The sequence below is a fragment of the Oncorhynchus keta genome, chromosome 26 (assembly GCF_023373465.1).
Source record: "Oncorhynchus keta strain PuntledgeMale-10-30-2019 chromosome 26, Oket_V2, whole genome shotgun sequence".
Taxonomy (NCBI): Eukaryota; Metazoa; Chordata; class Actinopteri; order Salmoniformes; family Salmonidae; genus Oncorhynchus; species Oncorhynchus keta.
In genome coordinates, this window is record NC_068446.1 from 41,468,052 (window position 1) to 41,493,106 (window position 25,055).

General features: G+C 45.7%; 1 long non-coding RNA gene across 6 annotated transcripts; it reads left to right on the forward strand.

The window, feature by feature from the left end:
- Positions 1-9,661: 9,661 nt before the first annotated feature.
- LOC127912114 (uncharacterized) lies at positions 9,662-14,518 on the forward strand. 6 transcript variants are annotated; one of them, XR_008080788.1, is made up of 5 exons: positions 9,662-10,101; positions 11,268-11,363; positions 11,670-11,765; positions 12,796-12,987; positions 14,167-14,518. It is a non-coding gene; the product is annotated as an uncharacterized LOC127912114 (long non-coding RNA). The 6 variants fall into 6 exon arrangements; XR_008080789.1 differs by having other exon boundaries at positions 11,268-11,331; XR_008080791.1 differs by having other exon boundaries at positions 9,662-10,069.
- The last annotated feature ends 10,537 nt before the right edge of the window (positions 14,519-25,055 follow it).

The window sequence follows — 25,055 nt, forward strand, 5'->3', positions numbered from 1 at the left end:
CAGCTTAGGTAAACTGGGATATGACTAAAGAGTTCATCGGGGTGATTTTCCACAAATAGACATTTTACTTTCCATGGTAGCAAGATTTTATCTATTTTTGCTAACTTTCTATTAAAATGTATTCTAGTGAGTTCATTTCTTTCTTCTGGGATATGAATACAGAGTATGTCCACACCATTTAATTACTAAACTACACGGTAATATAAAAGTTTTAAAAATGTGTGATCCAATATGTAATATAGTACACCTACCATAATTTGCTTTTTAATCCAGAGAGGTTACAGAAATGATCTAGATCCTCTATGTGGCTGTGGAGGGATTCAAATTGTGGCCTAGTGGTTAGAGCTTTGGACTAGTAACCGAAAGGTTGCAAGTTCAAATCCCTAAGCTGACAAGGTAAAAATCTGTTGTTCTGCCCCTGAACAGGCAGTTAACCCACTGTTCCTAGGCTGTCATTGAAAATAAGATTTTTTTCTATAACTGACTTGCCTAGTAAAATAAAGGTAAAATAAATAACCCCATGATATTATTGTTGGATCTGATTTTAGTAGCTAACATTTCGATGGCCTTAATAAGCAGATATGCTGATAGTGGACAACCTTGTTTTACTCCTCTTGACAGTTTAATACTTTCTGAGATGTAGCCATTATTTACTATTTTACACCTAGGGTTACTATACATAACTTTTACCCATTTTATAAGAGATTTTTCAAAATTGAAGTATTGATTGATTGAATTTATTAGACCATTTAAAAAAATACATACATAAGGGCGCTCCTGCCGATGACGCCTCCACATACAATTTTTATATAAATTCCAGTTGTACTTTATCAAAAGTCAGCTATGAATACCAGGCCTGGTTTCCCAGATGTTTCATAGTTTTCTATTGCTTCAATTTGTAAGTCGCTCTGGATAAGAGCGTCTGCTAAATGACTTAAATGTAAATGTAAATGTACTTGTCTTATATTATCTCCAATGTATCGTCCATGTAAACAACCTATCTGATTAGAATTAATAATAACAATACCTTATATTTAATTCTATGCGCCCTGCATTTTGCTAGAATTTTTGGTCACAACACTGAAGTGTAAGGGGCCTCCAATTATTTAATAATAATAATAATATATGCCATTTAGCTGACGCTTTTATCCAAAGCGACTTACAGTCATGTGTGCATACATTCTACGTATGGGTGGTCCCGGGAATCGAACCCACTACCCTGGCGTTACAAGCGCCATGCTCTACCAACTGAGCCACAGATGGACTGGATCTTTATATTTACCACCTGGGTCCTGTTTTAATAATAGTGAAATCAGACCTTCTTGCTTAGTATCTGATAGTCTACCATTTTTATATGAGTGGTTAAAACATGTTAATAACGTACCTTTTGAGTACAACGGAAAATATTTGATATATGTCATCCAGCCCTGGCGTTTTCCCGGACTTGCATCTATAAGTTCTTCCTCTGTATTTAAGCCTACACATGAGTCTTTCTGTATAGCTGTTCATTTTAGATTGTTAAAATTTAAAAAAATCTAATATAATTTACATCGTTTAGTGGAGATGGAGGAAACTGAAACAAAAAAACATTAAAAAGTACTTTGCTTCCTCTTTCAAAATATTGTTTGGTGAATCATGGGTGGCTCTGTCCTTTTGTAAAAAGTTACAGTAAAATGTGGTAGCATTTCTATGTTGAAGATTTAAAAAATGGCACCTTTTTCCCCATTTCCAGTTCGCTTTATTTTAATAATACACTTGACCTCGAATAAGTTTCTCCATTTTTGTTTTGTTTTTCCGTTTATCTTATTCTGTGCCTCTATGGTACAGATTGTATCGCTATTTTTTTACTGTTAAACCTATTTTCTTTGTTAATATGAACTATTTTGACGTAAATTGTTTTCTTTTTTAAAGATGAGTATTGAATTGCATGGCCTCTAACGTGTCTTGTACAATAAGGGGATCAGCTGTCATGTTGGAAAAAAGTATGTTATAAATGATTCTGTACTGAGTAAAAACAAGTTGTCATCCAATAGGCTTTGATTAAATTTCCAATATCCAAGTGGAAATTCTATAATATAAAGTGCATTGGGAAAGTATTCAGACCCCTTCACTTTTTCCACATTTTGTTACATTACAGTCTTAATCTAAAATGTATTAAATTGTTTGTTTTTTCCCCTCATTAATCTACACACAATAACCCATAATGACAAATGACATTTTTACAATTTTTTTACAATAAAAATCTGAAATATCACATTTACACCATTTTATTAAGTACTTTGAGACATCTTGGGTACAACGGAACAAGCTTGGCACACCTGCAGAGTTTCTCCCATTCTTCTCTGCTGATCTTCTCAAGCTCCGTCAGGTTGGATGGGGAGCGTCAATTTCAGGTCTCTCCAGAAATGTTCGATCGGGTTCTGACTGGCCCTCTGGCCGGGCCACTCAAGGACATTCAGAGGCGTGTCCCAAAGCAGCTCCTGCGTTGTCTTGTCTGTGTGCTTAGGGTCGTTGTCCTGTTGGAAGGTGAACATTTGCCCCAGACTTATGTCCTGAACGATCTAGAGCAGGCTTTTATCAAGGATCTCTGTACATTGCTCCATTCATCTTTCCCTTGGTTCTGTTTAAAACTAGTGCACTACTGTTGGTTCTGTTTAAAACTAGTGCACTACTATTGGTTCTGTTGAAAACGAGTACACTACTATTGGTTCTGATTAAAACTAGTGCCCTACTATTGGTTCTGATTAAAACTAGTGGACTACTATTGGTTCTGATGAAAACTAGTGCACTACTATTGGTTCTGTTTAAAACTAGTGCACTACTATTGGTTCTGTTTAAAACTAGTGCACTACTATTGGTTCTGTTTAAAACTAGTGCACTACTATTGGTTCTGTTTAAAACTAGTACACTACTATTGGTTCTGTTTAAAACTAGTGCACTACTATTGGTTCTGTTTAAAACTAGTGCACTACTATTGGTTCTGTTTAAAACTAGTGCACTACTATTGGTTCTGTTTAAAACTAGTGCACTACTATTGGTTCTGTTTAAAACTAGTGCACTACTATTGGTTCTGTTTAAAACTAGTGCACTACTATTGGTTCTGTTTAAAACTAGTGCACTACTATTGGTTCTGTTTAAAACTAGTGCACTACTATTGGTTCTGTTTAAAACGTGTGCACTACTATTGGTTCTGATTAAAACTAGTGCACTACTATTGGTTCTGTTTAAAACTAGTGCACTACTGTTGGTTCTGTTTAAAACTGGTGCACTACTATTGGTTCTGATTCCAACTAGTGCACTACTATTGGTTCTGATTCCAACTAGTGCACTACTATTGTTTCTGATTAAAACTAGTGCACTACTATTGGTTCTGATTAAAACTAGTGCACTACAACTAGTGCACTACTATTGGTTCTGTTTAAAACTAGTGCACTACTATTGGTTCTGTTTAACACTAGTGCACTACTGTTGGTTCTGTTTAAAACTAGTGCACTACTATTGGTTCTGTTTAACACTAGTGCACTACTATTGGTTCTGTTTAAAACTAGTGCACTACTATTGTTTCTGATTAAAACTAGTGCACTACTGTTGGTTCTGTTTAACACTAGTGCACTACTATTGGTTCTGTTTAAAACTAGTGCACTACTATTGGTTCTGATTAAAACTAGTGCACTATGTAGGGAATATGGTGTCATTTGGGACACAGCCCTGATGGAGCTCAAGTGTTGCTAACCCATCTGTCTCAGATCTGGTAATGGGGGGGTGAATGAGGGGAGTGAATGAGGGGAGTGAACGAGGGGAGTGAACGAGAGAACACAGAACTTCTTGTTCGAATAAAATGCATCCCAGTTGGCTTTAAACACTAGTGATGTCTCTTCTTCCTACAGTACCAGATTCTACAGTACCAGATTCTACAGTAGCAGATACTACAGTACCAGATTCTACAGTACCAGATTCTACAGTACCAGATACTACAGTAGCAGATACTACAGTAGCAGATACTACAGTACCAGATTCTACAGTAGCAGATACGTGTTCCTACAGTACCAGATTCTACAGTAGCAGATACTACGGTACCAGATTCTACAGTAGCAGATACTACAGTACCAGATTCTACAGTAGCAGACACTACAGTACCAGATTCTACAGTAGCAGATACTACAGTACCAGATACTACAGTAGCAGATACTACAGTAGCAGATTCTACAGTAGCAGATACTACAGTAGCAGATACTACAGTAGCAGATACTACAGTAGCAGATTCTACAGTAGCAGATTCTACAGTAGCAGATACTACAGTACCAGATTCTACAGTAGCAGATACTACAGTACCAGATTCTACAGTACCAGATTCTACAGTACCAGATTCTACAGTAGCAGATACTACAGTACCAGATTCTACAGTACCAGATTCTACAGTAGCAGATACTACAGTACCAGATTCTACAGTAGCAGATACTACAGTAGCAGATTCTACAGTAGCAGATACTACAGTACCAGATTCTACAGTACCAGATACTACAGTAGCAGATACTACAGTAGCAGATTCTACAGTAGCAGATACTACAGTAGCAGATACTACAGTACCAGATTCTACAGTAGCAGATTATACAGTAGCAGATACTACAGTACCAGATTCTACAGTACCAGATTCTACAGTAGCAGATACTACAGTACCAGATTCTACAGTAGCAGATACTACAGTACCAGATTCTACAGTAGCAGATACGTGTTCCTACAGTATCAGATACTACAGTACCAGATTCTACAGTAGCAGATACTACAGTACCAGATTCTACAGTAGCAGATACTACAGTACCAGATTCTACAGTAGCAGATACTACAGTAGCATATACTACAGTACCAGATTCTACAGTAGCAGATACTACAGTACCAGATTCTACAGTAGCAGATTCTACAGTACCAGATTCTACAGTAGCAGATACTACAGTACCAGATTCTACAGTAGCATATACTACAGTAACAGATACTACAGTAGCAGATACTACAGTAGCAGATACTACAGTACCAGATACTACAGTAGCAGATACTACAGTACCAGATTCTACAGTACCAGATTCTACAGTAGCAGATACTACAGTAGCAGATTCTACAGTAGCAGATACTACAGTACCAGATTCTACCGTAGCAGATACTACAGTACCAGATACTACAGTACCAGATTCTACAGTACCAGATACTACAGTAGCAGATTCTACAGTAGCAGATACTACAGTACCAGATTCTACAGTAGCATATACTACAGTAACAGATACTACAGTAGCAGATACTACAGTAGCAGATACTACAGTACCAGATTCTACAGTACCAGATTCTACAGTAGCAGATACTACAGTAGCAGATTCTACAGTAGCAGATACTACAGTACCAGATTCTACAGTACCAGATTCTACAGTAGCAGATACTACAGTACCAGATTCTACAGTAGCAGATACTACAGTAGCAGATTCTACAGTAGCAGATACTACAGTACCAGATTCTACAGTACCAGATACTACAGTAGCAGATACTACAGTAGCAGATTCTACAGTAGCAGATACTACAGTACCAGATTCTACAGTAGCAGATACTACAGTACCAGATTCTACAGTAGCAGATACTACAGTACCAGATTCTACAGTAGCAGATACTACAGTAGCAGATACTACAGTAGCAGATACTACAGTACCAGATTCTACAGTAGCAGATACTACAGTAGCAGATTCTACAGTAGCAGATACTACAGTACCAGATTCTACAGTAGCAGATACTACAGTACCAGATTCTACAGTAGCAGATACTACAGTACCAGATTCTACAGTAGCAGATACTACAGTACCAGATTCTACAGTAGCAGATTCTACAGTACCAGATTCTACAGTAGCAGATACTACAGTACCAGATTCTACAGTAGCATATACTACAGTAACAGATACTACAGTAGCAGATACTACAGTAGCAGATACTACAGTACCAGATTCTACAGTACCAGATTCTACAGTAGCAGATACTACAGTAGCAGATTCTACAGTAGCAGATACTACAGTACCAGATTCTACCGTAGCAGATACTACAGTACCAGATACTACAGTACCAGATTCTACAGTACCAGATACTACAGTAGCAGATACTACAGTAGCAGATTCTACAGTAGCAGATACTACAGTACCAGATTCTACAGTACCAGATACTACAGTAGCAGATACTACAGTAGCAGATTCTACAGTAGCAGATACTACAGTACCAGATTCTACAGTAGCAGATACTACAGTACCAGATTCTACAGTAGCAGATACTACAGTACCAGATTCTACAGTAGCAGATACTACAGTAGCAGATACTACAGTAGCAGATACTACAGTACCAGATTCTACAGTACCAGATTCTACAGTAGCAGATACTACAGTAGCAGATTCTACAGTAGCAGATACTACAGTACCAGATTCTACAGTAGCAGATACTACAGTACCAGATTCTACAGTAGCAGATACTACAGTACCAGATTCTACAGTAGCAGATACTACAGTAGCAGATACTACAGTACCAGATTCTACAGTAGCAGATACTACAGTACCAGATACTACAGTACCAGATTCTACAGTACCAGATTCTACAGTACCAGATTCTACAGTAGCAGATACTACAGTAGCAGATACTACAGTACCAGATTCTACAGTAGCAGATACGTGTTCCTACAGTACCAGATACTACAGTACCAGATTCTACAGTAGCAGATACTACAGTACCAGATTCTACAGTAGCAGATACTACAGTACCAGATTCTACAGTAGCAGATACATGTTCCTACAGTAGCAGATACGTGTTCCTACAGTAGCTGATACGTCTTCCTACAGTAGCAGATACTACAGTAGCAGATATGTCTTCCTACAGTAGCAGACACTACAGTAGCAGATACTACAGTAGCAAATATGTCTTCCTACAGTAGCCGATACTACAGTAGCAGATACTTCTTCCTACAGTAGCAAACATGACAGTAGTAGATACTACAGTAGCAAATATGTCTTCCTACAGTAGCAGATACTGCAGTAGCAGATACTTCTTCCTACAGTAGCAGATACTACAGTAGCAGATACTACAGTAGCAGACACTCCACCCCACCCCTCTCCTCTCCACCACTCCACCCCTCTCCTCTCCACCCCTCTCCTCTTATCCTCTCCACCTCTCCTCTCCTCTCCTCTCCTCTCCTCTCCTCTCCTCTCCTCTCCTCTCCTCTCCTTTCTGCCCCATCATTATCCTTGTCACATGTGAACCCTGCTGACGCCTTTAATCACACAGACAAATGTACATATAGTGTATGAAGTCAGACAGATTCACATAGTGTATGAAGTCAGACAGATGCACATGTAGTGTATGAAGTCGTTATTCACTGTAAGCAAATAGGACAGCCAGAACTGCCCTCTTTCCTGTGTCCTTAGATTTACAAACGTACACACACACACACACACACACACACACACACACACACACACACACACACACACACACACACACACACACACACACACACACACACACACACACACACACACACACACACGAGGCCCTCAGAACGGCCCTCTTTCGCATGTCCTTAGATTTACACACGCACGCACACACACACACACACACACACACACACACACACACACACACACACACACACACACACACACACACACACACACACACACACACACACACACACACACACACACACACACAGGCCCTCAGAACGGCCCTCTTTCGCATGTCCTTATTCCCTCATACTCTTTTACTGTCCACTGTCTTCTGCTTAGCAGAAACCCTATGGACTGGTTTGGAGGACTCGCGAGTCTGCATCCTATTCCCCATCTCTATGGGCCCCAGTCAAAAGTAGTGCACTATGTAGGGAATAGGGCGCCATTTTGAACATGGGAGGACGGAGAGGAGACGAGGCTGGAGGTCTCTGACCCAAATGGCACCCTGTTCCCTATATATAATGCACTACCCATAGGGCTCTGGTCAAAGGTAGTGCACTATGTAGGGAATAGGGTCCCATCTGGGACGCAGCCCCACTACTGCTGAAAGGACATGATGTGATTTATTACTTTTGCACGAAACAGAGAGAGAAGTTTCCAGAGAAAGTCCTCTCCACTGCACCAAGAGAAGCACAGAGCACAAAGGGGACAATACCTTACACACTCACACTGAATGCACTGGATGTATGCAGGCACACACACACACACACACACACACACACACACACACACACACACACACACACACACACACACACACACACACACACACACACACACACACACAGAGTCTTACTATGCTTGTGAGTACTTTTTGGGGACCAACAACTGATCCATAAACCTAAGCCTAACCCGAAGACTCAACCTAACCCCAAAGCCTAAACCTAACCCCTAAACCTATCCCGAAGCCTAAACCTAAACCTAACCCCTTAATCCTAAACCTAACCCGAAGCCTAAACCTAACCCCGAAACCTAACCCCTTAAATCTACACCTAACCCCGAAACCTATCCCTTAATCCTAAACCTAACCCCTAAGCCTAAACCTAACCCCTAAACCTATCCCTGAAGCCTAAACCTAACCCCGAAGCCTAAACCTAACCCTTAACCTAAAATAGCCTTTTTCCAAGTGAGGACTGGCAAAATATCCTCACTTTTCTGAATTTTTGTTAGTTTACTATTCTCGTGAGGACCTCTGGTGCTCACGTGGACACACACACACACACACACACACACACACACACACACACACACACAGAGCTCCAGATAATCTCCCCTGCTGCCAGATTTTCATTTGCCCCACTTATGTCACAAGGAGCAAGAGAGCGTAGTGACTTATAGGGGCGGTGGGTAGCCTAGTGGTTAGAGTGTAGAGGTGGCAGGGTAGCCTAGTGGTTAGAGTGTAGAGGTGGCAGGTAGCCTAGTGGTTAGAGTGTAGAGGTGGCGGGTAGCCTAGTGGTTAGAGTGTAGAGGTGGCGGGTAGCCTAGTGGTTAGAGTGTAGGGGTGGCAGGTAGCCTAGTGGTTAGAGTGTAGAGGTGGCAGGTAGCCTAGTGGTTAGAGGGTGGCAGGTAGCCTAGTGGTTAGACTGTAGAGACGGCAGGTAGCCTAGTGGTTAGTGTGTAGAGGTGGCAGGTAGCCTAGTGGTTAAAGGGTGGCAGGTAGCCTAGTGGTTAGAGGGTGGCAGGTAGCCTAGTGGTTAGAGTGTAGAGGTGGCAGGTAGCCTAGTGGTTAGAGTGTAGAGGTGGCAGGTAGCCTAGTGGTTAGAGTGTAGAGGTGGCAGGTAGCCTAGTGGTTAGAGGTGGCAGGTAGCCTAGTGGTTAGAGTGTAGAGGTGGCAGGTAGCCTAGTGGGTAGAGTGTAGAGGTGGCAGGTAGCCTAGTGGTTAGAGTGTAGAGGTGGCAGGTAGCCTAGTGGTTAGAGTGTAGAGGTGGCAGGTAGCCTAGTGGTTAGAGTGTAGAGGTGGCAGGTAGCCTAGTGGGTAGAGCGTAGAGGTGGCAGGTAGCCTAGTGGTTAGAGGTGGCAGGTAGCCTAGTGGTTAGAGTGTAGAGGTGGCAGGTAGCCTAGTGGGTAGAGTGTAGAGGTGGCAGGTAGCCTAGTGGTTAGAGTGGTGGCAGGTAGTCTAGTGGTTAGAGGTGGCAGGTGGCAGGTGGCCTAGTGGTTAGAGTGTAGAGGTGGCAGGTAGCCTAGTGGTTAGAGTGTAGAGGTGGCAGGTAGCCTAGTGGTTAGAGCGTAGAGGTGGCAGGTAGCCTAGTGGTTAGAGCGTAGAGGTGGCAGGTAGCCTAGTGGTTAGAGCGTAGAGGTGGCAGGTAGCCTAGTGGTTAGAGTGTAGAGATGGCAGGTAGCCTAGTGGTTAGAGTGTAGAGGTGGCAGGTAGCCTAGTGGTTAGAGTGTAGAGGTGGCAGGTAGCCTAGTGGTTAGAGTGTAGAGATGGCAGGTAGCCTAGTGGTTTGAGTGTAGAGGTGGCAGGTAGCCTAGTGGTTAGAGTGTAGAGGTGGCAGGTAGCCTAGTGGTTAGAGTGTAGAGGTGGCAGGTAGCCTAGTGGTTAGAGTGTAGAGGTGGCAGGTAGCCTAGTGGTTAGAGTGTAGAGGTGGCAGGTAGCCTAGTGGTTAGAGTGTAGAGGTGACAGGTAGCCTAGTGGTTAGAGTGTAGAGGTGACAGGTAGCCTAGTGGTTAGAGTGTAGAGGTGGCAGGTAGCCTAGTGGTTAGAGTGTAGAGGTGGCAGGTAGCCTAGTGGTTAGAGTGTAGAGATGGCAGGTAGCCTAGTGGTTTGAGTGTAGAGGTGGCAGGTAGCCTAGTGGTTAGAGTGTAGAGGTGGCAGGTAGCCTAGTGGTTAGAGCGTAGAGGTGGCAGGTAGCCTAGTGGTTAGAGTGTAGAGGTGGCGGGTAGCCTAGTGGTTAGAGTGTAGAGGTGGCAGGTAGCCTAGTGGTTAGAGTGTAGAGGTGACAGGTAGCCTAGTGGTTAGAGTGTAGAGGTGACAGGTAGCCTAGTGGTTAGAGTGTAGGGGTGGCAGGAAGTCTAGTGGTTAGAGTGTAGAGGTGGCAGGTAGCCTAGTGGTTAGAGTGTAGGGGTGGCAGGTAGCCTAGTGGTTAGACTGTAGAGACGGCAGGTAGCCTAGTGGTTAGTGTGTAGAGGTGGCAGGTAGCCTAGTGGTTAAAGGGTGGCAGGTAGCCTAGTGGTTAAAGGGTGGCAGGTAGCCTAGTGGTTAGAGGGTGGCAGGTAGCCTAGTGGTTAGAGTGTAGAGACGGCAGGTAGCCTAGTGGTTAGAGTGTAGAGACGGCAGGTAGCCTAGTGGTTAGTGTGTAGAGACGACAGGTAGCCTAGTGGTTAGAGTGTAGAGGTGGCAGGTAGCCTAGTGGTTAGAGTGTAGAGGTGGCAGGTAGCCTAGTGGTTAGAGTGTAGAGGTGGCAGGTAGCCTAGTGGTTAGAGTGTAGGGGTGGCAGGTAGCCTAGTGGTTAGAGTGTAGAGGTGGCAGGTAGCCTGGTGGTTAGAGTGTAGAGGTGGCAGGTAGCCTAGTGGTTAGAGTGTAGAGGTGGCAGGTAGCCTAGTGGTTAGAGTGTAGAGGTGGCAGGTAGCCTAGTGGTTAGAGTGTGGAGGTGGCAGGTAGCCTAGTGGTTAGAGCGTAGAGGTGGCAGGTAGCCTAGTGGTTAGAGCGTAGAGGTGGCAGGTAGCCTAGTGGTTAGAGCGTAGAGGTGGCAGGTAGCCTAGTGGTTAGAGCGTAGAGGTGGCAGGTAGCCTAGTGGTTAGAGCGTAGAGGTGGCAGGTAGCCTAGTGGTTAGAGCGTAGAGGTGGCAGGTAGCCTAGTGGTTAGAGTGTAGAGGTGGCAGGTAGCCTAGTGGTTAGAGTGTAGAGGTGGCAGGTAGCCTAGTGGTTAGATTTTAGAGGTGGCAGGTAGCCTAGTGGGTAGAGCGTAGAGGTGGCAGGTAGCCTAGTGGTTAGAGGTGGCAGGTAGCCTAGTGGTTAGAGGTGGCAGGTAGCCTAGTGGTTAGAGTGTAGAGGTGGCAGGTAGCCTAGTGGGTAGAGTGTAGAGGTGGCAGGTAGCCTAGTGGGTAGAGTGTAGAGGTGGCAGGTAGCCTAGTGGTTAGAGCGTAGAGGTGGCAGGTAGTCTAGTGGTTAGAGCGTAGAGGTGGCAGGTAGCCTAGTGGTTAGAGGGTAGAGGTGGCAGGTAGCCTAGTGGTTAGAGTGTAGAGGTGGCAGGTAGCCTAGTGGTTAGAGCGTAGAGGTGGCAGGTAGCCTAGTGGTTAGAGCGTAGAGGTGGCAGGTAGCCTAGTGGTTAGAGTGTAGAGATGGCAGGTAGCCTAGTGGTTAGAGTGTAGAGGTGGCAGGTAGCCTAGTGGTTAGAGTGTAGAGGTGGCAGGTAGCCTAGTGGTTAGAGTGTAGAGGTGGCAGGTAGCCTAGTGGTTAGAGTGTAGAGGTGGCAGGTAGCCTAGTGGTTAGAGTGTAGAGGTGGCAGGTAGCCTAGTGGTTAGAGTGTAGAGGTGGCAGGTAGCCTAGTGGTTAGAGTGTAGAGGTGGCAGGTAGCCTAGTGGTTAGAGTGTAGAGGTGGCAGGTAGCCTAGTGGTTAGAGTGTAGAGGTGGCAGGTAGCCTAGTGGTTAGAGCGTAGAGGTGGCAGGTAGTGGTTAGAGCGTAGAGGTGGCAGGTAGTGGTTAGAGTGTAGAGGTGGCAGGTAGCCTAGTGGTTAGAGTGTAGAGGTGGCAGGTAGCCTAGTGGTTAGAGTGTAGAGGTGGCAGGTAGCCTAGTGGTTAGAGTGTAGAGGTGGCAGGGTAGCCTAGTGGTTAGAGTGTAGAGGTGGCAGGGTAGCCTAGTGGTTAGAGCGTAGAGGTGGCAGGTAGCCTAGTGGTTAGACTGTAGAGACGGCAGGTAGCCTAGTGGTTAGTGTGTAGAGGTGGCAGGTAGCCTAGTGGTTAAAGGGTGGCAGGTAGCCTAGTGGTTAAAGGGTGGCAGGTAGCCTAGTGGTTAGAGGGTGGCAGGTAGCCTAGTGGTTAGAGTGTAGAGACGGCAGGTAGCCTAGTGGTTAGAGTGTAGAGATGGCAGGTAGCCTAGTGGTTAGTGTGTAGAGACGACAGGTAGCCTAGTGGTTAGAGTGTAGAGGTGGCAGGTAGCCTAGTGGTTAGAGTGTAGAGGTGGCAGGTAGCCTAGTGGTTAGAGTGTAGAGGTGGCAGGTAGCCTAGTGGTTAGAGTGTAGGGGTGGCAGGTAGCCTAGTGGTTAGAGTGTAGAGGTGGCAGGTAGCCTGGTGGTTAGAGTGTAGAGGTGGCAGGTAGCCTAGTGGTTAGAGTGTAGAGGTGGCAGGTAGCCTAGTGGTTAGAGTGTAGAGGTGGCAGGTAGCCTAGTGGTTAGAGTGTGGAGGTGGCAGGTAGCCTAGTGGTTAGAGCGTAGAGGTGGCAGGTAGCCTAGTGGTTAGAGCGTAGAGGTGGCAGGTAGCCTAGTGGTTAGAGCGTAGAGGTGGCAGGTAGCCTAGTGGTTAGAGCGTAGAGGTGGCAGGTAGCCTAGTGGTTAGAGCGTAGAGGTGGCAGGTAGCCTAGTGGTTAGAGCGTAGAGGTGGCAGGTAGCCTAGTGGTTAGAGTGTAGAGGTGGCAGGTAGCCTAGTGGGTAGAGCGTAGAGGTGGCAGGTAGCCTAGTGGTTAGAGGTGGCAGGTAGCCTAGTGGTTAGAGGTGGCAGGTAGCCTAGTGGTTAGAGTGTAGAGGTGGCAGGTAGCCTAGTGGGTAGAGTGTAGAGGTGGCAGGTAGCCTAGTGGTTAGAGTGTAGAGGTGGCAGGTAGTCTAGTGGTTAGAGCGTAGAGGTGGCAGGTAGCCTAGTGGTTAGAGGGTAGAGGTGGCAGGTAGCCTAGTGGTTAGAGTGTAGAGGTGGCAGGTAGCCTAGTGGTTAGAGCGTAGAGGTGGCAGGTAGTCTAGTGGTTAGAGCGTAGAGGTGGCAGGTAGCCTAGTGGTTAGAGTGTAGAGATGGCAGGTAGCCTAGTGGTTAGAGTGTAGAGGTGGCAGGTAGCCTAGTGGTTAGAGTGTAGAGGTGGCAGGTAGCCTAGTGGTTAGAGTGTAGAGGTGGCAGGTAGCCTAGTGGTTAGAGTGTAGAGGTGGCAGGTAGCCTAGTGGTTAGAGTGTAGAGGTGGCAGGTAGCCTAGTGGTTAGAGTGTAGAGGTGGCAGGTAGCCTAGTGGTTAGAGTGTAGAGGTGGCAGGTAGCCTAGTGGTTAGAGTGTAGAGGTGGCAGGTAGCCTAGTGGTTAGAGTGTAGAGGTGGCAGGTAGCCTAGTGGTTAGAGTGTAGAGGTGGCAGGTAGCCTAGTGGTTAGAGTGTAGAGGTGGCAGGTAGCCTAGTGGTTAGAGTGTAGAGGTGGCAGGTAGCCTAGTGGTTAGAGCGTAGAGGTGGCAGGTAGTGGTTAGAGCGTAGAGGTGGCAGGTAGTGGTTAGAGCGTAGAGGTGGCAGGTAGTGGTTAGAGTGTAGAGGTGGCAGGTAGCCTAGTGGTTAGAGTGTAGAGGTGGCAGGTAGCCTAGTGGTTAGAGTGTAGAGGTGGCAGGTAGCCTAGTGGTTAGAGTGTAGAGGTGGCAGGGTAGCCTAGTGGTTAGAGTGTAGAGGTGGCAGGGTAGCCTAGTGGTTAGAGCGTAGAGGTGGCAGGTAGTGGTTAGAGCGTAGAGGTGGCAGGTAGTGGTTAGAGTGTAGAGGTGGCAGGTAGCCTAGTGGTTAGAGTGTAGAGGTGGCAGGTAGCCTAGTGGTTAGAGTGTAGAGGTGGCAGGTAGCCTAGTGGTTAGAGCGTAGAGGTGGCAGGTAGCCTAGTGGTTAGAGTGTAGAGGTGGCAGGTAGCCTAGTGGTTAGAGTGTAGAGGTGGCAGGTAGCCTAGTGGTTAGAGTGTAGAGGTGGCAGGTAGCCTAGTGGTTAGAGTGTAGAGGTGGCAGGTAGCCTAGTGGTTAGAGTGTAGAGGTGGCAGGTAGCCTAGTGGTTAGAGTGTAGAGGTGGCAGGTAGCCTAGTGGTTAGAGTGTAGAGGTGGCAGGTAGCCTAGTGGTTAGAGTGTTTGACTCGTAACTGGAAGGTCGTTTGATCGACAAGGTACAAATCTGTAGTTCTGCCCCTGAACAAGGCAGATAACCCACTGTTTCCTGGTCGGCCGTCAGTGTAAATAATAATTTGTTCGTATTAACTGACTTGCCAAGTTAAATGAAGGCTAAGAAATAACACATGTGGGTAGCTGTTGTGTCGATACAGATGCATACGGGAATATCCCTCCCTGCGGATACTCACTTTATCCACCTTATGTATGTTGGGAATGACGTTTATTGGATGCTAATTTTTCCTGCACTATGGTTTAACCCACCAATTGACCTATTTTTCCAAAATTCCTTGAATTTCTGGAATTACGAGGGAATATGCAGGAGATGAATCCCTCCGCCCAGGATGCAACCCTACCCATGCTCTGGGGGTTTACCCTCCTTTTCTGGGAGGAATGATATCTCACATGATCAGTACATGTCCCTTCAAAGACCCCAGACATCAATCCAGGGTATCTAAAGTGAGTTCTAAAGTGAGTTCTAAAGTGAGTTCCAAAGTGAGTTCTAAAGTGAGTTCTAAAGTGAGTTCTAAAGTGAGTTCTAAAGTGAGTTCTAAAGTGAGTTCTAAAGTGAGTTCCAAAGTGAGTTCTAAAGTGAGTTCCAAAGTGAGTTCTAAAGTGAGTTCCAAAGTGAGTTCTAAAGTGAGTTCCAAAGTGAGTTCTAAAGTGAGTTCTAAAGTGAGTTCTAAAGTGAGTTCCAAAGTGAGTTCTAAAGTGAGTTCCAAAGTGAGTTCTAAAGTGAGTTCCAAAGTGAGTTCTAAAGTGAGTTCTAAAGTGAGTTCTAAAGTGAGTTCCAAAGTGAGTTTTAAAGTGAGTTTTATGGTGGTTTTGGAGCAGTGGCTTCTTCCTTGCTGAGCGGCCTTTCAGGTTATGTCGATACAGGACTCGTTTTACTGTGGATATAGATACTTTTGTACCCGTTTCCTCCAGCATCTTCACAAGGTCCTTTGCTGTTGTTCTGGGATTGATTTGCACTTTTCGCACCAAAGTACGTTCATTTCTAGGAGACCGAACGCATCTCCTTCCTGAGCGGTATGACGGCTGCGTGGTCCCATGGTGTTTATACTTGTGTACTTTTGTTTGTACAGATCAACGTGGTACCTTCAGGCGTTTGGAAATTGCTCCCAAATATGAACCAGACTTGTGGAGGTCTACAATTTTTTCTGAGGTCTTGGCTGATTTCTTTTGATTTTCCCATGATGTCAAGCAAAGAGGCACTGAGTTTGAAGGTAGGCCTTGAAATATTGACTCAAATGATGTCAATTAGCTTAACAGAAGCTTCTACAGTCATGACATAATTTTCTGGAATTTTCCAAGATGTTTAAAGGCACAGTCAACATAGTGTCTATGAACTTCTGACCCACTGGAATTGTGATACAGTGAGTTTTTTGTGAAATAATCTGTCTGTAAACAATTGTTTGAACATTTTCTTGTGTCATGCACAAAGTAGATGTCCTAACCGACTTTAGAGAGTAGTAGACGGTTAATGTGATTGGACGTTAATTATTTGACTCGGCTACCTGTATTTGACATTGTGCTGTTATTTCGCTGAACACTAGAAGGTTTCATTTTATTTTTGGCAGTGAAAAACGAGGCTATTTAGGCGAGAGAGAAAAAAATCTCACCCAAATGTATCGCTCCGTTGGAAAATGTAAATGGACTGTTTGAAAATGTGAAGAAAAAAAAAGTTGAAAAAAAAAATATATATAATATAAAAATGTGAATCACATTTTTATTTGACATACCCCCGACGGCATTGCAGGGGTACACCAGTTTGGGAATACCTGGTGTCGACAATATAGTTAGCGTGTGTATAATATGCTTAGACCTACACTCTGTCAAACAAACGTACACACACACACACACACACACACACACACACACACACACACACACACACACACACACACACACACACACACACACACACACACACACACACACACACACACACATGCATATACACACATTGAAGAGTCAAGCACCAATGTCTGGAGGCACTGGTTGTCCTAGATCCAATAAGATAGTGAGTGAACAAACACAAATTAACAAAAAAGATATTTGACTCAGGTTTACCAACAATCCTCCATGCCAGCACTACACGCTGCTACTCTGTATGAAATACACTATATATACAGGAGTATGTGGACAACCCTTCAAATGAGTGTATTCGGCTATTTCAGCCACACCCGTTGCTGACAGGTGTATAAAATCGAGCACACAGCCATGCAATCTCCATAGACAACCATTGGCAGTAGAATGGCCCGTACTGAAGAGCTTAGTGACTTTCAACGTGGCACCGTCATAGGATGCCACCTTTCCAAAAAGTCAGCTCTTCAAATTTCTGCACTGCTAGAGCTGCCACGTACCACTAAGTGCTGTTATTATGAAGTGGATATTTGGAGCAACACCATCTCAGCCGCGAACTGGTAGACCACACAAGCCGACAGAATGGGACCAGCGAGTGCTGAAGTGCGTAGCACGTAAAAAAAATCCTCTGTCCTCGGTTGCAACACTCACTACCGAGTTCCAAATTGCCTCTGGAAACAACATCAGCACAATTAACTGTTCTTCGGGAGCTTCATGAAATGGGTTTCCATGGTCAAGCAGCCACACACAAGCCTAAGATCATCATGCGCAATGCCAAGCGTCGGCTGGAGTGGTGTAAAGTTTGCCGCCATTGGACTCTGGAACAGTGGAAACGCATTCTCTGGAGTGATGAATCACGCTTCACTATCTGGCAGTGCAACCGACAAATCTGGGTTTGGTGGATGCCAGGAGAACCCTACCTGCCCCAATGCATAGTGCCCTGTAAAGTTTGGTGGAGGAGGAATAATGGTCTGGGCTGTTTTTCATGGTTGGGGCCCCTTAGTTCCAGTGAAGGGAAATCTTAAATCTACAGCATACAATGACGTTCTTGACAATTCTGAGCTCCCAACTTTGTGGTAACAGTTTGGGGAAGGCCCTTTCCCGTTTCAGAATGACAAAGCCACCGTGCACAAAGCGAGGTCCATACAGAGTCCTAAACTCCATTGAACACCTTTGGGATGAACTGGAACACAGATTGCGAGCCGGGCCTAATCGGCCAACATCGGTGCCCAACCTCACTGAATGCTCTTGTGGCTGAATGGAAGCAAGTCCCCGCAGCAATGTTCTAATATCTAGTGGAAAGCCTTCCCAGAAGAGTGGAGGCTGTTATAGCAGCAATGTTCCAACATCTAGTGGAAAGCCTTCCCGGAAGAGTGGAGGCTGTTATAGCAGCAATGTTCCAACATCTAGTGGAAAGCCTTCCCGGAAGAGTGGAGGCTGTTATAGCAGCAATGTTCCAACATCTAGTGGAAAGCCTTCCCAGAAGAGTGGAGGCTGTTATAGCAGCAATGTTCCAACATCTAGTGGAAAGCCTTCCCAGAAGAGTGGAGGCTGTTATAGCAGCAATGTTCCAACATCTAGTGGAAAGCCTTCCCAGAAGAGTGGAGGCTGTTATAGCAGCAATGTTCCAACATCTAGTGGAAAGCCTTCCCAGAAGAGTGGAGGCTGTTATAGCAGCAATGTTCCAACATCTAGTGGAAAGCCTTCCCGGAAGAGTGGAGGCTGCATAGTAATACCCATGATTTTGGAATGAGAAGTTTGACTAGCATGTGTCATACTTTGGTCATTTAGTTTGTATATGAAACATTACTGTGTATGATATATGTAAGAAACATTACTGTGTGTCAAACATACCCCTATATCAACCCACATTACCCCACTAGCAGGGATGTTTTAGCAAAACACCAGAAACACAGGTTTCACCACCTCTCGTTCTACTAGCAATAACATACCGATCACTCCGTGCCTTATCAGTAGCCATAACAACAACACACCACACACACACACACACACACACACCACAGACACACACACCAACACCACCACACCAACACACCACACAGACACACCAACACACCTTACAGACACACCACACAGACACACCAACACACCTTACAGACACACCACACAGACACACCAACACAACACACCACACCAACACACTGACACAGACAAACCAACACACCTTACAGACACACCAACACACCACACAGACACACCAACACACCAACACACCACACAGGCACACAACACACCAGCACACCTTACAGACACACCAACACACCAGCACACCAACACACCACACCACACAGACACACCAGCACACCTTATAGACACACTAACACACCGACACACCACACAGACACACAACAACACACCATACAGACACATCAACACACCACACCAACACACCTTACAGACACACCAACACACCACACCAACATACCTTACAGACACACCAGCACACCACACAGACACGCCACACAGACACACACCAACACACCACATAGACACACCACACCAACACACTACACCAACACACCTTACAGACACACCAACACACCTTACAGACACACCACACAGACACACCACACCAACACACTACACCAACACACCTTACAGACACACCAACACACCTTACAGACACACCAACACACCAGACAGACACCCCTTACAGACACACCAACACACCAGACAGACACACCAACACACCACACAGACACACCTAGAGTGCATTGGAGAAGCGCAGCCATATATTTTGCAAATATGCTAAAAAAAAGAATAATTCAACCGAAATAGGACTTATTTTGTCACCTCCCTTTTCCACCGGCCATGTGGACATGTAACACACATACCGAAAAGCAACCATTCCTTGGTTATCAGTAGCCTATATAGAAACTCATCACACCAATTGTCTGGTCACACTAATGCCTATAGCCGTTAGGTCACCAGGGAAGCACAGTGAAAGGGTTTTTATTATGAACAGAAATAAGATGACTTACATAGTCTTGTTAGCGTAGTGCTGCGTCCCTTGTGGAGCTTCAGTGTGCATTCTGGTGGTGGGCTGTTTTCAGCTGGGGCTGTGTGTGTGTGTGTGTGTGTGTGTGTGTGTGTGTGTGTGTGTGTGTGTGTGTGTGTGTTGTGTGTCAGCCTAGCTGTCTCTCTCAGTGTGTCACTCTCTCCCAGCTCTGAGTGTGTGTGGCTGTGTGTGTGTGTGTGTGTCTGTGTGTGTGGCTGTGTGTGTGTGTGTGTGTGTGTGTGTGTGTGTGTGTGTGTGTGTGTGTGTGTGTGTGTGTGTGTGTGTGTGTGTGTGTGTGTGTGTGTGTGTCAGTGCTAGTTCCAAGCTCAGGGCCAGACTACTGGGACACGGCTGTCTTAGAGCTGACTTGGCTGGCAGACATAGACGAGGAGGCCTCCTTAACGGTCTGGGGAGCAATCCCTCCCTCCCTCCCTCCCTCCCTCTGCCTGCTTTCCAGGCCCTAGGTCCCTTCACTTCAGGGCTCCTCCTCCCTGTCTCGCTCCTCGACCTCTCAACAGTCCCCCCTCCCCTTCCTGCCTGCCCTCCAGTCCCTGCACAACTTGCTCCCTCCCTCCCTCCCTCCCCTCCCTCCTTCTTCACTATATGCGCCCAGCGAAGGGGAGTGCCCTCCAGGGGGCCAAAAGGCCCAGAAAGATATCATCAATGACGATACACTCCCAGGCAAGAGCAGTAGCCTTCCAGGACTATTCTCCACTGACGCGCTGGATAGAGAGATCCACTCATAGACACTATCATAATATAGAATATCACCATGATATCAACTATATACCATAGCTAAGTATTTATATTTGTCAGTATACAGTACCTTTGGAAAGTATTCATACCCCGAGACTTTTTCCACATTTTGTTACGTTACAGCTTTATTCTATAATGGATTAAATAGTTTTTCCCCCTCATCAGTCTACACACAATATAATGACAAAGTAAAAACAGGCTTTTAGAAATGTTTGCAAATTTATAAAATAAAACTGAAATATCACATTTACATAAATATTCAGACCCTTTACTCAGCACTTTCTTGAAGCACCTTTGGCAGTGATTACAGCCTGGTGTCTTCTTAGGTATGATCCTACAAGTATGGCACACCTGTATTAGGGGAGTTTCTCCCATTCTTCTCAGCAGATCCTCTCAAGCTCTGTCAGGTTGGATGGGGAGCATGGCTGCACAGCTATTTTCAGGTCTCTAGAAATGTTTGATCGGGTTCAAGTCCGGGCTCTGGCTGGGCCACTCAAGGACATTCAGAGACTTGTCCCGAAGCCACTCCTGCGTTGTCTTGGTTGTGTGCTTAGGGTCGTTTTCCTGTTGGAATGTGAACCTTCGTCCCAGTCTGAGGTTCTGAGAGCTCTGGAGCAGGTTTCTATCAAGGATCTCACTGTAATTTTCTCCTTTCATCTTTCCCTCGATCCTGACTAGTCTCCCAGTCCCTGACGCTGAAAGACATCCCCACAGCATGATGCTGCCACCGCCATGCTTCACCGTAGGTATGGTACCAGGTTTCCTCCAGACGTCCTCCAGACGTGATGCTTGACATTCAGGCCAACGAGTTCAATCTTGGTTTCATCAGACCAGGTAATCTTGTTTCTCATGGTCTGAGAATCTTTAGGTGCCTTTTGACAAACTCTAAGCAGGCTGTATTTGTTTTTGTATTTATTATCTCCATTAGTTGCTGCCAATACTTTCTTCCTGGGTTCCAGCTAAATTAAGGCAGTTACATGTTTTAAAAACGTTACAATACAATTCATAACAGATTTCACAACATATTAAGTGTGCGCCATCTACTACCACATACAGTACCAGTCAAAATGTTGGACACACCTACTTAGAGCAAACCAGATGGGATGGTGTCGAATGCTGTGGTAGCCATGCTGGTTAAGCGTGCCTTGAATTGATAATAAATCAAAGACAGTGTCACGAGCAAAGCACCCTCACACCATCACACCTCCTCCTCCATGCTTTACGGCTTTTCAACTAATGATGGAGCTGAGTTTGCCTTTTTGCCTCAAATTTTACTTAAGGTGCCTCAAAACTTTTTACTATCATTATTTATGTAATTTATCTTTGTTTCATAGTGTAGTGTCTTCTTCTTTTTATTCAGTTTAGTCACATGCTTTCTCAGTTTGCAGCAAGTTTGCCAATCGGTTGTACGGCCAGCACAGTGAGTTTCAGAGATTGTCAGAATATGAATGTCATCTGTTACTCAGAAATGATTGATTTTCATGAACCTTGTATCTTAAGCTGCACATGTTAACGTGGACAATTCTTTAACACTTTTCTGGGATGCTTGATTGTTTTTCTTGCTTTACTGGGAAGCTTAGCAGTTAGATAGACATGCTCGGGTTATTGATGTTAGTGCAGGTTGAGCTGGACACAGTGGATATCCTACTAGGGCACACTGCCTCAATGCAGTATAACTCTGGTTCATAGGCACATGATTACTGCATACTATAGCTGTTATAGGGACATACATTAGGTTCCTTACATTGTGTCTTCCAACGCCCCTGGGATAATGTACATTTGCTGAAGCATTATGACAACTCTGTGTTACAATGGTAGGGATTAACTGAGCTGGGCTTGTGTCATTGATGAGTCATTGTCTCAATGCAGCCTTATAATGCTGTGAAAGGATCCAGGAACCCAAATGATTTTGGGAGGATCCCATCCTCCTTTATAAAGCAAGCTTTGTTTCCAGAAGGTATCATAATTGGTAAATAAATGTTACACCCACAGAGCTGCAATAGTTTCATAGCCAGTTATGGAGGGATAAAAGTGGGCTGTCATGTGCCTTTTACTGAGGAGTGGCTTCCGTCTGGCCACTCTATCATAAAGGCCTGATTGTTGGAGTGCTGCAGAGATGCTTGTCCTTCTGGAAAGTTCTCCCATCTCCACAGAGGAACTCTGGAGCTCTGTCAGAGTGACCATCGGGTTTTTGGTCACCTCCCTGACCAAGGCCCTTTTCCCCTGATTATCCACATGTTTACTAATACTGTTGAACTTAGTTCTAAAGCTGTATAATAATAATAATAATAATATATGCCATTTAGCAGACGCTTTTATCCAAAGCGACTTACAGTCATGTTATCCGTACCCATTGGATGCAGTGATCACAATACAGTGACTATATCCATGAAGACCAAAGTTCCAAAAGCTGGCCTTAAAATAATGTAGAAGAGAAATAAGAAATAATGTAGAAGATAATGATCATACAAAAGATTTTGCTGTGACTCTTATGTGGATGATGTTAAAAATATTTCTTGTTCTGATGTGATTAATGAGGAGCATCCAGACGCTGGTCTGATGTGATTAATGAATATCTAGAAATAAATATCTAGCTAGAAATGAAGGAGGCCCAAGACGTTTTTTTGGAGGGGAGTTTTTGAAAACGCTTTTGTGCTGAAGACTCTGAAATAAAACAGCTGAACAATTGAGAACAGAGTGAATGGAGAGAGAGAGAGAGAGAGAGAGGGAAGGAGTTTAGGAGGAGAGAGGTGTGTGTTTTACCTGGAGTCATACATGGGGTCTGTGTACATGGGAGGACATAACAGGGGCTCCTGGGACCCCTTCCTGCTGCTGCCTCGCTCTGGGGGACCGTCTGTGGAAGGAGCAGGGGTTAGTATACCAAACTATATTCAACCACTAAAACTACAGTTTGAAGTTGAATATAGGGAAGACCGTACATTTGCAGTTTTTAACTGAGTGATGGAGGAGTACTGGGGAAAGATGCTGAATTCTGTGAATACTGTATAGAACTCTATGTACAGTGGATAAATACCGTACCTGTCACGCCTTGGTCATTGTATCTTGTGTTTTTGTTATATGTTTGGGTAGGCCAGGGTGTGACATGGGTTTATATGTTGTATTTCGTATTGGGGTTTGTATTAATTGGGAGTGTGTATTATTAGGGGTGTGTCTAGTTAGGCTTGGCTGCCTGAGGCGATTCCTAATTGGAACTCAGCTGATTCTCGTTGTCTCGGATTGGGAACCGTATTTAGGCAGCCTGAGTGCGCTGTTGTATTTCGTGGGTGATTGTACCTGTCTCTGTGTTAGTCACCAGATAGGCTGTATTAGTTTCACTCGTTTGTTGTTTTCTTCTTCAGTTATTTCATGTACCGCTATTTTCTTCATTAAAAGTCATGAGTAACCTACACGCTGCATTTCTTGGCTGACTCTCTTCAAACAACAGACCAAGTTCATTACAGAATCACCCACCATTCACAGACCGAGCAGCGTGTGAACTGGCAGGAGCTAAAGGAGGACGTTATGGACAACAGAAGCAAGAAATATACGACGTGGGAAGAAATCGACAGGTGGGCGGCCGACCCAGAGCGAGTGCAGGAGCCCGCCTGGGATTCCCTACAGCAGTGCGAAGAAGGCTACAGGGGAATCAGTCAAAGAAAAGACACACCGGGAAAACGGAGAAGCGCTGGTTTAAACAGGCAGCGACAGCTGGAGCAGCAAAGGGAGAATGAATTATTTGGAGAATGGACATGGGAAGACGTGTTGGATGGTAAAGGTTGTTACACTTGGGAGGAGATATTGGCTGGAAGAGATCGCCTCCCATGGGAACAGGTGGAGGCACTAAGGAGAGCAGAGGCAGCGGGAGATAGGAGCCGAAGATACGAGGGAACACGGTTGGCAAGGAAACCGGAAAAGCAGCCCAAAAAACACACACTAGAAGGGAGAATAGTTATGCCAGGTAGGAGACCTGCGCATACTCCCTGTGCTCACCGTTGGGCAGACAGACCGGGCAGGCACCGTGTTATGCTATGGAGTCCGGTCTATCCAGAGCCACCTCTTCCTGTGCGTGTCCTCGCGCCAGTACCACCAGTTCCAGCACCACGCACCAGGCCTCCAGTGCGCCTCGCCTGTTCAGCGCAGCCAGTGCTTTTCTCCCCTCCTGCGCTGCCGGAGTCTCCCGCTTGTTTAGCGCAACCAGAGCTGTTCTCTTCTCCTGCGCTATCGGAGTCTCCCGCCTGCCTAGTGCCGCCAGTCAGCCCAGCGCCGCCAGTCAGCCCAGCGCCGCCAGTCTGCCCAGCGCCGCTAGTGCTCCCAGTCTGCCCAGCGCCGCCAGTCTGCCCAGCGCCGCCAGTACCGCCAGTCTGCCCAGCGCCGCCAGAAGTGCCAGTCTGCCCAGCGCCGCCAGAAGTGCCAGTCTGCCCAGCGCCGCCAGTGCCGCCAGTCTGCCCAGCGCCGCCAGTGCCGCCAGTCTGCCCAGCGCCGCCAGTGCCGCCAGTCTGCCCAGCGCCGCCAGTGCTCCCAGTCTGCCCAGCGCCGCCAGTGCTCCCAGTCTGCCCAGCGCCGCCAGTACCGCCAGATCTGCCAGACAACCAGTCTCTTCCAGATCTGCCAGACAACCAGTCTCTTCCAGATCTGCCAGACAACCAGTCTCTTCCAGATCTGCCAGACAACCAGTCTCTTCCAGATCTGCCAGACAACCAGTCTCTTCCAGATCTGCCAGACAACCAGTCTCTTCCAGATCTGCCCGACAACCAGTCTCTTCCAGATCTGCCCGACAACCAGTCTCTTCCAGATCTGCCCGTCAACCTAGATCTTCTAGATCGGCCAGACAACCTGAATCATCCAGGTCCACCAGCCAGCCAGG